Genomic DNA, 13,593 nt, shown 5'->3' on the forward strand with positions numbered 1-13,593 from the left:
AAATCAACAGGTTCCACAACTCAAAACACACTCTCAATCAAATTCACTACATGTTCACCCTAGTCATACTGCTCCACATACCCAACACTACTTTGTTATCCCTTGTAGGATATACTAATGTGCTCACGTTCTCCCGAAAGCCTCCATTCATGGGGATCCACAACAGGCCTACACCTCTCCTTGGGGCCACACCCCATTCCAACGAGCATGGCAAGATTCTGTGAAGATGGCACCCACAAGGCCACTCAGCGTATGCGTTTTGGGATTGGTCACTGTAAGTGGGCACAGCCCTTTCGGAGAGACCGCCTGGATACCTCTGCAGGTACGGGGGCGATGGAATCACGTTGCAAGGGTCACCAAATTAAGGCAAGTCCCTTTTTACGCACACTCCAGAGTGAATACACCCCACTAGGGAAATAGGCGAGGAGATAGAGTTGCAAGGATAACAAAGTTTAATAATACAGAATACAAATATTAGCAAAGGACTCTGTTGCTTGAGAATGTTCTGGTTAGTCTGAGAACAAGCAGAAGCTTAAAAAGCCATGTGGTGTCATGATACACATTAATCATTGTTGATTGGCAAGACCATATACATGGGTCTGCTCCATAGGGGATTTCAAGCTACTATTGGATAGTTTCTTTGCCGTCTATTAGACTCCACGTGGGTCAGCTGGGCTCATCCTGCTGGTCTGGTAAAGGTCGGGTTGCACGTAAAATACAATGTTACATTTATACTAAAATGCTAATACTATTACATCACTGTGGCATACACCTGGGTGGCTCAGGGCTTGGTGCCAGGGGGATGGGAGGATGAAATACAGTCACACTGACCCACACATTCTGGGCTTCGTTGATACAGCACCTCTCGCACTCAAGGTCGCCACCCTGGGTTTTTGATCTCTAATTTATCCCTCCCTGTACCTCGTGTTACTAAGTATGTGTTTTATGCTGGGGGGTGAAACAGTCGTGTATGCTTAGATCTTTTATGGACACTTGATTTGTGCTAGGACAGGGGGTTGCTTGCTTATCTTAGAATGCAGGGGTGTGGGGGTTGGGTCAGTGGTGTGGGGTTGGCTTTGGGCTGGCAGTGTGGGGGTTAGAGACCTTTTGACAACTTAGTGGTGATGAATGGACACCTAGCGGAGGCTGGTGCGATCTCACATTCTTGCACGGCGCATTCCTCTGAATGATACTAAATGTTTGCAACAGTGAAGGGACATGGGGGGAAGTGGACTTCCGTGAGAACTGGTGGCTCAGATTCATCCTGCCTTCATGATGTTGAGCCTAGGGAAAAACCTTTCCATGGAGCTCAGTTGGTGCAATGCGGTTATACACACCTGTGCTTTCATCATAAACACAAAATGGCGTTTCTTGCTGTGTGTCTCTTAATGCCATGCATCTACTGTTTGCGCTATATTGCTTTTCACACCGAGTTTCAGAGTGCCGTTTTCTCCCCCCTTACACACTACACTATCTCACAGGGGATTCGCCACACCTGAAGGCGCTTAGGGGGTGGGATATACTCATTTCCATCCCAACATAGGCCTTCCAAAAATTTACGATTTTCTTCTCATTTCTGAAGTGAATACACTTGTTTCAGCCCTAGAGGCCAACACTGAACCCTGCTCAACAACACTTGTGTTTTTATTGGGGTCCCTGGAGGACGCCTGTTTTGGTGAATCTCTTACTCCTTGCTGCTGCATGCAGGTTTCGTTCATCTGCAGGTATCTTGGCCTATCTATTGTAAGTAGATCACTTGGTGGACAGTGTAGAACAGCTTCAATCTGACACTCTGATCAAGAAGGATATAACATAGTTCTTTCCGACCCAGGGAGAGGCAAGCCTTCCTTGTTATATCCAGGGTCATTCATTTTGTCAAATTCTTCTGGGCAAGTTGTAGGTGACCGAGGGTACATTTGGGACCACTTACAGTCTACTGCCTGGATGACCTCCATTATGTGTCAAAGCTCTAAGATCAGAAATGCTTTATAGTCTGTGGGTTGGTAGTGCAGATTCACAACTTTAAAATTCACGTATAGGCAAACGTGATCTCCCTATCGAAAGCCACTTCCAGGTTGTTTATTAAGGCTGCTGGAAGAGGGCCACAGAAGGGGGCAATTGAATGGTGGGTGATATATTTTGTTCAAGCAGATTAGCAAGATCTCAATTTTACTTCTGTTGAGGCACACACATCTAAAAATACTTGCTCTGCTGTTGTACCAGGAGCAGAGAATCCACATCATATAGTTAAAAATTGAGCTTTGAGCTCATTATAAGTCTGGTGGTATTTCGGTGGTAAATCCACTGAGATACCACCAAACTGTATTACTGTTACTGCCACTTGGCTGGATAATATGTAGTGGTAAGTCCCCATTAATTGGAATCCATAGGAGGGGGATTTCACTGGTATTACTGCCCGTGGTATTTCTGCTGGTGGTGATACTGCCAAATTTGCCAATGTTGGCCCGTAAAGTGACAGAACTACCTCCAGCTTCTTGCTGGATGTTTTTTCCTATACCTTACCCCCAAACTCGTAGTTGGGCAGTGTGGTAATGCAGTTTGATATCACAGACTACAGTATACTCTGTCAATGCCTAAAACAAGATGTGCTGATCTGTTAAATATCCCACAGCCCTCTAAACTCTCTTTTGGACTCTTTTTGAGTTTGGCGGTGTGGCAATGCAGCAGTAACGGTATTACTGTGACATTTTTACTGCACTGCCCACCTTAAAACGAGGCCTAAAGAGTGTACAGATAGTTGTGGGATGTTTTACAGATCAGCACGTCTTGTTCTAGTCATTGACAGGGTATACTGTAGTGTGTGATATCAAAAGATGCTGAGAACTCTAGCAGGATGAGCTCAGTTAGGTATTATTTGGTCTGAACTTCTTAAAGGTTCTCCCCTAATGTAAACGTGGGCCGCTTCTGTGTGCTGCAAACGTCTACAACCTGACTCACAGTTATGTAGGTGTGCATTATGGTTCACTGTAGAATTGTATTTGGTCTCTGAACTAGTACCAGGACTTTGGTCTCAAACAGTACGTTCAAATTCAGTGGAAGATTATCATGACCCAGCAGTTGACTTCTTAATGGCCAAGTCTTAATGAGTAAAATGGCCAAGTCCCTCTTGAGGGCTGTGGGGTCTCCTGTATTTGCTCTTGTATTTTAGAGTGTGTTGATGGGAGCTTCCATTGAAATCAGAAATTTTCGAATGAAGGATGCTGTGAATGCAAAGGCTTCAAGGGATGTGATTGTAAGTTTGGTTGCTGATTTGCATATGGTCTCCCCCATCCTCTAATGGCTTGGCAGCTGAAGAACGATGGCCTGTAGGATTGCCAAGACCCATGCCAGAGGTTCAGATGAATTCAAATCCTTCTAACCATCACCTGTTGTGTTTGATTCCATTAATACTAAGTTGCCTGTCAGAGTCACATTTGGTTGCAGGTTTGGTGCTTGATGACATATATTAGTGTTGCTCTTGTGCACTCATTTCTAATGGAGGTGAACATCATATCTACTTCCAGAGGGACTTTGAAGTGGGGAGGAGGAATGAAACAAGGACATTTGCGAAGGATACTGCAATACAATACAAGTAACCTCTTCCAATCTTTACTGTGATAACTCGGTCCAGGCACGTCATTATGTTATGCTCAACTTTTGCACCAGTGCCATTCTAGGACTCACTGTGATGTACCTAACTGTGCGTGCCCATCTTGACGTGCCCCTAATTACCCTCGGGTGTGCAATTGAACTCCCAGGTCCGCATTGTTTGCTTTGTCACAAAGAGTTTCAGTTTGCCATGCCTTATACTTCTGGAGGTGCTTGAGGTTGTGTTGTAGTCAGATCCGAATGCAAGCACAGAATGGTCTTTGTTGGGCAGAATCTTTATTTTTCTCAGTCTTGCTATATCTTTTGTGGTTTTAAGGAAGGCACTTTGCAGGTCACTTTTATAAAGGTTGTCTTAGCTAATGTATATCCTTGTTTAACTCACCTGTTTGTTGTGATATTGCTTTCCCCTTGTACCTACGACAACTGAGAAAGGATGCTACCTTTGGATGCATTTAGCTACAACAATAGTCAACACACGAGTATAGGAATTAGTCCTTTCTTCTGCATTTTTGCACGCCACCCAAAGGCCTTTCCTCTATCCATTCCTGCAATCTGCCTCTTCTGGTCCTAAACAAGTTTCTTTGTCATCTACTATTGACTCAACAACTCACTGCTTCAAACCTCAGTGAAGAGAAAAACAAGACCAAGGACTTTTCTGACCTTAAAAGATCGGCCACGCTGCCCGTTTAACCAGGAGACAAAGTGTGGTTAGCTATTAAACATTTACATCACCGTTTGACGCCCTCTAAATGGCCTCAAGGTATGCAGGTCCTGTCTTTACTGACAAGGTGATAAACCTGGTGTCATTCAACCTTCATCTGCCTGCAGCTTGGAGTCACATCCATCCTGTGTTTCATGCATAGGGATTCAATTGATGTGTTATTTATGTAGCACTTTTGCCAAAGCGCTTTACATAGAATATTTGAGGCCGATGTTCATCGTCGGGGTGTGAGGGAAACACCCCTTCCACCTCCTGTTTCTTGGGGTTGCCATCAGAAATACAAGGAACATGATATGTGCACCTCTCGTTTCAGTAGCCCTACAGCTCGTGGTAGATTGGAAGTTCTATGAGCCCCGTGATCAGACATGGGAACGTGCATGCTGCTGGTCTGGTTAGAAAGGTTTTTTGTCTTCATTCTTTCAGACCTGGTGCACCTGGCCTTGACAGGGGTATATTGTCATGTATCGGCATGTACTGTATGCCCGTTGGTGCCACCAGGTATGTTGCCCCATTTGCGCCCTCTCCAACGTGGGGCCCGGACCTGCCACCAACCACATTATGGCACCCAGACCTGCCGCCAACTCCAACATGGCGCCTGGACCTGCCGCCAACACCAACATGGTTCCAGACCTGCCGCCAATGCCAACATTGCACCCAGACCAGTTGCCCAGCCCCCATTCCAAGATGGCACCCGGAGACACGCATCCACTTCCTGTTTGCAGCTAGGCTTGTCGGCTATAAGTAGACATCAAAGGAAGTCGGCAGTTTGCCTTAATGTGTGAGTTGTGCCTTGTACTCCTGCTATTTTGCTGTGTTCCTTCGCTCTCTCTCTACCATGGAATCCCACTTTTCCTTGCTACTCATTTTTGTTTTCCCTTTCCTTCTATGCTCCTGGTTATTGTTAAGCGTCTGGACTACAGGCCTTTCCTTATCACCTGGACTTCTGCCAGACTCCTCATCACTTTCTTCCAAAAAAAGTTGCTTCTTGCCACTATCACAGACTGATGCATCAAGAAACAACTGTATAAATAGAGCTTATTATACACAACACTGGAGTGGTGGTAAGCTCTAAAACATAGGACAGAGCTTCCAACAACAGTGAGGGTGGTCCAAGGGAAACAGAAGCAAATCAAAATGTAGTTTTAGAAAATGACCATGGTGCAGAATCCAGTAGTTCCAATTTACAACGGTTTATCGTCAGGACTGGGGTCTCATGTTACTGACAAGGAGTACAAAGTCACTCACAGTTCTTGGGGAGGTCTGGGAACCGCTCAGTACCAGTTGCTGATGGACGCTGGCATTCCTGGGCTTTAGATACTTGGATTTCAGATTAGAGTGTAGTTATTCCCACTTGTCCCATGGTGATGGTGAGATATTTTAGTTTATTGCATTTACACAGTGCTCCTGCCACAGTGCTGTACTTATTATTATTATTATTATTATTATTATTATTATTATTATTATTATTATTATTATTAATATTATTCAGGTATTTATTGAGGGATGTATGTGATTTCACCAAATCAACTTCACCTAAAGGTGAAATCTTCAAATAGTTTTTCTTTTAATTTCATTTTTAATATGCTGGGGGAGACACCCTGAACTCCCCACTTGCCTGCCCCTACATTATCTCATTGCCTTACCCCACCCCATCTATGTTTTAAAATGTACCCTCTTACCCAACCAAATTCAAAGAAAAAAGTATTTTGAAGATTTCTCATTAGGTGAAACTGGATTCAGTGAAATGTAGGTATCCCTTTATTGAGCATGGTCCTAGCTTTGAGAAGCAACAGAGCGCTTTATTGTGGTTTACAACAATACAGATACATAACTGAGTGCTTTTCAGATGTAACAACAGAACAGATATACAGTGGGCGGTAGGATACAGAGCGACACAGAGGAGGGTTATTGCTGCACCGGGTGGCAGGGAGAAGAGAGGCCGGTGGCATCTAGCGAGTCCGGTGGCGCAATGGGCGGCATGATGGTCTAGGTGGTGAGGAGGAGCGACTCCTTGAAGAGGTGGGTCTTGAGTTCTTCTCTAATAATTTTCCATAATTTTGGGGGCATACATAATAAACACGGTAGAAATCATACATGTAATGCTACAATGAAGTAGTTAATTTACAATATTTACCATACTGAAGAAGAAATGTAAGAGCAAAGAGGATGGTCTTTCAGTACAGAGTGAAAGTTGGCCAGACAGAGGGCAGCACAGACAGGGAGAGGTGAAGAATTCCAATGTTTAGGTGTTAGTAAAGAGAAAGAAGGGAAGCGAGATTGCACAAGGAAGGGTGAGGAGTAGAAGTTGAGAAGTCCCTGGGGGATAGCTCAGCGGCAACGTGCTCACCTTGGAAACAAGATGGCACGAAGCAACACAGGTTCGATCCCCGGGTCCGCGCTTTAAAAAAAAGGGTATTAAGCGCATTATAAATACGCAACTAAGAGACATATTCCTGCAACAGCGCCTCGATGCCCACGGCTTTAAAAATGCAAATAAATAAAATAAAATAGAGAGCAAAGTGAACCAGATGGAAAGTATAATGTGCTGAGAGAAGAAGCATAAGGGGGAGACAGACCAAAAACACATTTAAAAACCATAAAGAGAACATGAAAAAGTGGATGAGAATGAAAAGGAAGCTGGTAAAGTGATGCGCGAGAAGAAAATATAGTGAAATGTGGTGATAAATGAAAGCGCAGATAAATAAAGGAGTTAAAAATAGACTGAAGCTGAGAAAGATCATATGCAGGAAGAACAACAAGAACAGTAGAACAACAGTCAACTTGTCAGAATCTAAGTATGGTAATTAAATGATTGATAAGAAAGAAAGAAAGAAAGAAAGAAAGAAAGAAAGAAAGAAAGAAAGAAAGAAAGAAAGAAAAAGATATTTTGTAGATGTTGTAAAGATAAAAGCGGCCCATATGTGCAGAAGGGAAATATGACTGAAAAAGGGAGAGAAGGGTACAAAAAGACACCAATGAGACTTGAAGACTTAGACAAGGAAAGATGAGCGGCAGGAAAGAACTCAGAAGGAGTAGGTAAAAAAGAGAAGCACAAATGTAGCGGATTTAGGTTTTAGAAGCTTAAGGAGTGGAGATTGAGTGGGCATCTATGACTGGCAGAAAGACAAGAATAAAGGGTGGAATGAAAAAGGTCAGAAGAAGAAGAATTATAGAAAGATATTTCAGAATCCTCAGCAACGAAAAGGCACAACAGGTTTAAAAAAAATACTATCAAAGAAAGTGAGGTGTCAAATAAAGAGAAACGAGTAGAGACCAAGAACAGAAGCCCATTGAGAAGAAAAAGAGAATTGATCAACTCAAGATCTGGAGTAGATCCGTTCAGAAAGGTAGGAAGGAAACCGTGAAGCACAGTACTGGAAAACCCTGAAGAAGAGAGAGTTGACAGAAAAATGGAGTGAGCCACAGTATCAAAACTAGGTCTAAAAGAGCAAGTAATGACAATTGTTTAATGTCATATGCGGATATAAGAGGGGGGTTGTGACATGAAGGAGAGCAGTCTCAGTGGAGTGACTGCTTGGAAACTAGATTGAACAATAGGAAGGAGAGAACGTTTGTTTTTGTACAGTGTGCACACTATTTCCCTGTGACACGCTCAAGGAACATCTATATTAGGTATTTAGTTCAACTGGTTGTTTATTTTGTTGAAAGTATTTTCAGGAGAGATACATGCATACATGGCTATGGTAAGGTCAAAATATTACTACCCTTAGATTATAATAATTCACTGATTAGCAAGGTTGAGCCCAAAGGGCTCCTTTTATTGTTGTTAATCTCATTCAGTGCCCTAAGCAGTGCATCAAGATCCTCAAACACCGCTGGACCCTTAACAGAGTAGATTCTAGGGGATGGATTATGAGGGTGCTTCTGAGCATTGACCTCTTGCCATCTTGTGTGCTTCCGCAAAAACCTTCCTCCTGACGACCCCCACCCTCACCCGGTCTTGATATAGGACCAATCGATGCTCCGCCCACTAAAGGTTCCTCACCTATATCGACTCCTAGAACAATTTCTCCTTTATTGAGTCGTGTAAAAATAGTGTATAGATTTGGTTTGCATCCCTTTCACTACTCTACACTCCCCGGAATGCACCACATCATCTGAGGCTTCTCCCTGAGCATGGTTACAAATGAGTCATGTAGCAGACATTGGTGATGCTGTCCCCTTCACATGTTTGTGTCCCTCATTTTAATCCCAGCACATTTTTCCTTGTCTTGATATCCATGGAAGGTTGCATGGCCCTTCGGTTCAGGATCTCACCTTTGATTTTGGTATGAGACTTAACCGGTGTAATATACTGGTGTGTTCTATCTACTCTAATGCTCAACAATGTCATTTTCACACTCTGTAGGGCTGGGCTAGAATTGCATATCCCCCAGTTCCATCTAAATGCACTATTGGAAATGTAGGAGTTTATTACACATTAACTGATAGGGGCCTTTCGTGTTCCTGTGTGTAAACAAAGTTATCACCTTAACTGCACATTTCCTGTGGGCTAAAAAACAAGACTCCTAAAGCCAACAGTACCCCTTACATTTACCTCTTCAACGTTGTGGCCTCGACATCCAAGAGTTAGGTCTCTTTTAGGGAAACCACATCTGTGCCACACCCACTTAGTAAGAGCTTCCCTTTTTCTACTTAATGATATCATTCAGGCCACGTGCATTCCATAAAGTAAATTCCAGAATATTAACTATCCCACCCACCTATATCCACTTGCGAGCAGCGAGAGGGCAGAAGCAGACTGACATATGGCTTTGTTGGACTAGCAACATAGAGAAATAGGTGGTCACAACACCACAGGAACCGAAAGTAAGCCAGACGTTTATCCAGTAAAATCAATGCTGGCATGGCCTTACTCTTGAGGCATTTCTGGGCTCCTCACTTTGTTGATGACAACCGACTAGTATTCAAATATCGTCAAGTATCTGGTAAAGCTTGCCTAATCAAGGCTTCTACCCAGGAGCTCAAGAGTTGACCAGCTATCTCCATCAGGGCAAGTTCTATAATATGCATTGTTGAATATTGATATAACCTGTACCGTTGGACATGCACTATCCTCCACATAGCTACTAGCTACATAAAATCACAAAGACAACATCTCTTAGAGAATACATTCATCGTTTTCTTTGATGAAATTAAAACAAATGCCTGACTATAAAATGGCGGCTTGCTTCTACTCACATGACTAGAACAGTACTGTATTCCCTCTTCCATCCATTCCCACAGTGTATTGAATGTGTCCTGTATCCTTTTCCAATGATTCAAAACCATATTCCGAAAGTGTCTCCAGTTTGGACACGAGCATAGAAAATGTAGCCTGAAAATTGAACAGTAACTGGGTGCTTTCATCTATTCACGCACATTTGTCAAACGCACTGACAACACATTCATGCCAACTTCCGGTTATCAGAGCATATAACAGCCATGAAACTACTGCGGAAGCAACTGCAGGCTTAAAGTGAGGTCTAGCACCTGTCAAACGGCATCACAGGCAACAGTGATGTCTCCCCTGTGATGATGTGGGCTGCATCTGTGTCGTAAACATGTCTGTGGGATGTATGCTCGTTAATGAGGTCTCTGTCGGTTTTCAAACGTCATACAAAGCTGTGTTGGCTTAGGTGAGCGCTTTATCCAATTGCTCACATATTTCAATTCAATTCTGAAGCATTTGATAATTTTGTTTTTAGTTCGCTTTCCTGGAGGCAAACCAGAGCAGCTATGTTCATGTGTTTTTTTTTTATCTTGCTAATAAACTGGTCTCACTGGCTGTTGCTATGAGTCAAGCTGCAATGGCGAAAACTGGCAGCATTTGAAATACTTCCTGACATTTCTGCCCGCCTGATTGCGGGCCAAAGCAGTAGTAAGCTCCTGACGTTCTGTAGGGAATACCTCTTGTGGTAAATATTGCATGAGTCGTAGTTTGAAATCTGCTTTGGATTTCAACACCTTACAATACACGAAAGCGTCTACATCAGGGGTCTGTAGCCCAGTAGCCGAGGCAGCTTTTGGTGCCAGGTAGGGCGGGTAATAGGGTGACAGTGGGAGGCTGGGGGAGGGGCGCCCTGCGCACCAAGGGTCATAAGGCAGTCTGGCCGTCCCCTCCCATGGTGCCTTGCTACCCGTGCTTGCTAGGGCTGATGAGATTTGGTGCCCAAATACATCTGGAGAGCCAAAGGCCACCCGTGCCAGGCTCTGAAGAGATCGTTCTGCGAATACTCTGCATAGAACTGTAGCAATGTAATGTACCCTTCTGCTATTTCCATGTCAATCGGTTTTTTACGGAATTCCACTTCTTGACATTCAGATTTTATGAAGTCCTCTATGCAGTATTTCCAAAAACTGCACGCTCTACTGCAGATGGGCGGAGTCACATTGGCACTGGGAAGCAGCACGTAAAATCAAGACGGTTCTAGGTTAGTATTTTTTTGAGGCGTTTAATGGTATTTTCGACAGAAAGTAAAGGGATCCTCAAAAGATGTTATAATTACAAACAAACATAATAGACACGTCGTGGCATTAATTCTTTTTTATCACTGAAAGTGCTTTGGCTATGCCTCCAAGGGTCTCCGACTGACCCGCTTTCCCGCTTTAGTCTCTTCTCCTCTCCTCCAGCTGACTTTCCCCCCCTCTTTGCAACTTCTTTCCCTTCCTCTCACTCCCCCTCTTTTCATCACTTGGACCCCATCTGACCCTTTAACTCCTTCACCCTCTTTTGTCTCCCTCTACTCCTCCATCTCTCTTTGCAACTCCACCTCCTCACGAACCCCCACACTCATTCTGCTCCCCCAACTCATCCTGCACCCAGACACCCTAATGCACCCCCCACCATCTACTGCACCCCAACACTTATGCACCCCAACTCCTCCTGCTCCTTTTGCACCTCTAACTCCTCTTGCACATCCAATTGCCCTGCACCCCAAACACCTCCTTCACACTGCTCAACACCTCCAAACCCCCGTACTACTGCATGGGTTTTCATAGCAGTTCCTTCACTCCACCTGAAGAGGGCGTGTGTTAGGGACTTGTTGCTGGGTGCGATAATCTTCTTATTCAGGGATTGGTCAGGCTACCTCGGCTTTATGAACCCAGATTTATCTAATTTGAATTCAACAGCTTTTCTCAAATGTGGACCTGGCCCATACAGGTCCTAATACTATCACAGATTTGGCACCGCAGTGAACGCAAGCCGGGATGCAAACACTGAGCTATCCGAGAGGAGCCGGCAGGTCCACCATTGTTCTTTCTCCATTCTGGTGGAAGGCTTCATGGACTATACTTTGGTAATCTTCCGAATGATAGTAAAACGGGCCACACAGTGCGGGTCTTTCTTAAATTGCCAGTAGAGGAAGCATGAGCCAAGTGATGGTCCTTGGACCCATACGCAATGTTGGGGCTCATCCCCCTAAGTAGCCCCAACACACAACTTAAGGGCCATGCAGGGGACATTATCACAGCTGGTAAAGTCTAATCCTGTGGAGACCCGCAGATTTCTTTGTGCACAAATAGAAATTATTAAATGTGGGGAACCAAGGATTCATTTTAAATGCTTTGTACGCCAATTGTGTATTACCCCAATACTGCAAACCCTTTGTTAGTTTATAGTTAAGTAAGACTCTGCACACTTCACATATGCATTCACAGCCATCCCTGCCCGGTGTATGAGCCAGCCTAATTACTCTTAATTCCCATTAAAAAGATCAGGTCTGAAAGGCAGGTGAGCAGAAATGACCTAGCAACACACATTAAGGGACGTATTATGTCCAGTCACTGTGCTCTCTAAAGTATCCGTTCAGCTCACAAAGATGCACAATAATTAGGTGGCTGTCACAGCACAGGCGTAGAAAGCTATTGTAATCAGTAAGAGATTAGCACAAGTAGTTGTTGAGATGCTGTTGTGGGAGGGGTGGGGATGCAGGTTGCTAGGCTGGGGATTTGTAAGCAGCCTGTTAGCAGTTCACAGAAATCATTACACCAGCACTGCTGAGTTTTTAAAACGAACCCCATTGGCCCTTCTGGTGTTTATCAAATGCTGCATGCATATTAGCCATTATTAAACTTAGGAATAGCAGGAAAATAATGTCTCTCCTAATACCACTCTCCAAGAAGGTGATTAGTTCCTCGTTAGACACGAGTTTTGGGTCTAATTCTTCTTCAGTCAGATAAAAACAACAGTCGTCCTCAGCTCATGCAGTGAAGCTCGCATGTAGAGGTGAAATTATATGTAGTGTTTGGCAAAAGCCGCCCTCACCACATCAGTGCAGAAGCTGATGGTGTAATGGTTGGCCAACCCACCATTGCTTCAGCACTATGAGCATTTCAGCAGGAGGCCCCCCACTTCTATGAACAAGTATAATTTATCTTTTTAGATACATTATACTTATTTATAATTGTGCGTGAACAGGGCTGCCAAACAGTGTATGCTCCGATTGGTTGAATCTGAGCACCCCGGGAATTCCAGCTTCCTGAGTGGCCGAAAGGTTCCCAGTCTTGGTGCCTGACCACTGGCAAAGGACCGGATTCTGCCCGGGAGATCTTTGAACGTTAGAAGTCTGATCCTTCAGTGCAGTGATGGGAGGAACTTAAGAAGGCATGTTTATTATGCATTTGTAGAAACATGTGATATGATATGATATGATATGCTATGACATTTATAACGTGCCTATACGCAAGTGTTTATTCTTTCTCCAACTGCAAGGACCTCACTAACTCTTTGGTGTTTCAGAAATCTCAGTGGGTGAAGCCTGGTCTTCCCCAAAAGATTATTTGTTCTGAAGTTAAGTACACTTTTAGTAGCTTTGAATGTGAAGTTGTTAGTGATATATTTGATATCTACAGGTAGTGTTCTCCAGCAAGAGTGTGCTCCAAAGAGAGGAATGGGAGAAAATTTGATAAGCTATGAAATAAATTGAGGATTGGGTACATTATTCCACTTGGCATGGCTTTGTTGTGGGGGAATTGGCTCAATCTAACCAGAACCCTGATGAAGACGAGGGAGGGACATGCTGGAAATGGGATTGATGTGTAATTTAAGGATCATTGGGCATGATTGGTTACATTTACCCGCGACTCTTACGCCTCAGGAATTTGAAACATGTGTGATTTTCCGCTTGATCTCGTTGTATAAACAACAAAGTTTTTTTTTTTTTTTTTAGGAATTGTGTCAGTTTTGGGTGTCGGTCCTTCTTTTTGAAAAATGTAATTCATTCATAGTGTCCTGCATCTATATACAATATTTATTTGTG

Source organism: Ambystoma mexicanum, chromosome 11, assembly GCF_040938575.1.
Source record: "Ambystoma mexicanum isolate Mex_15411 chromosome 11, UKY_AmexF1_1, whole genome shotgun sequence".
Classification (NCBI taxonomy): domain Eukaryota; kingdom Metazoa; phylum Chordata; class Amphibia; order Caudata; family Ambystomatidae; genus Ambystoma; species Ambystoma mexicanum.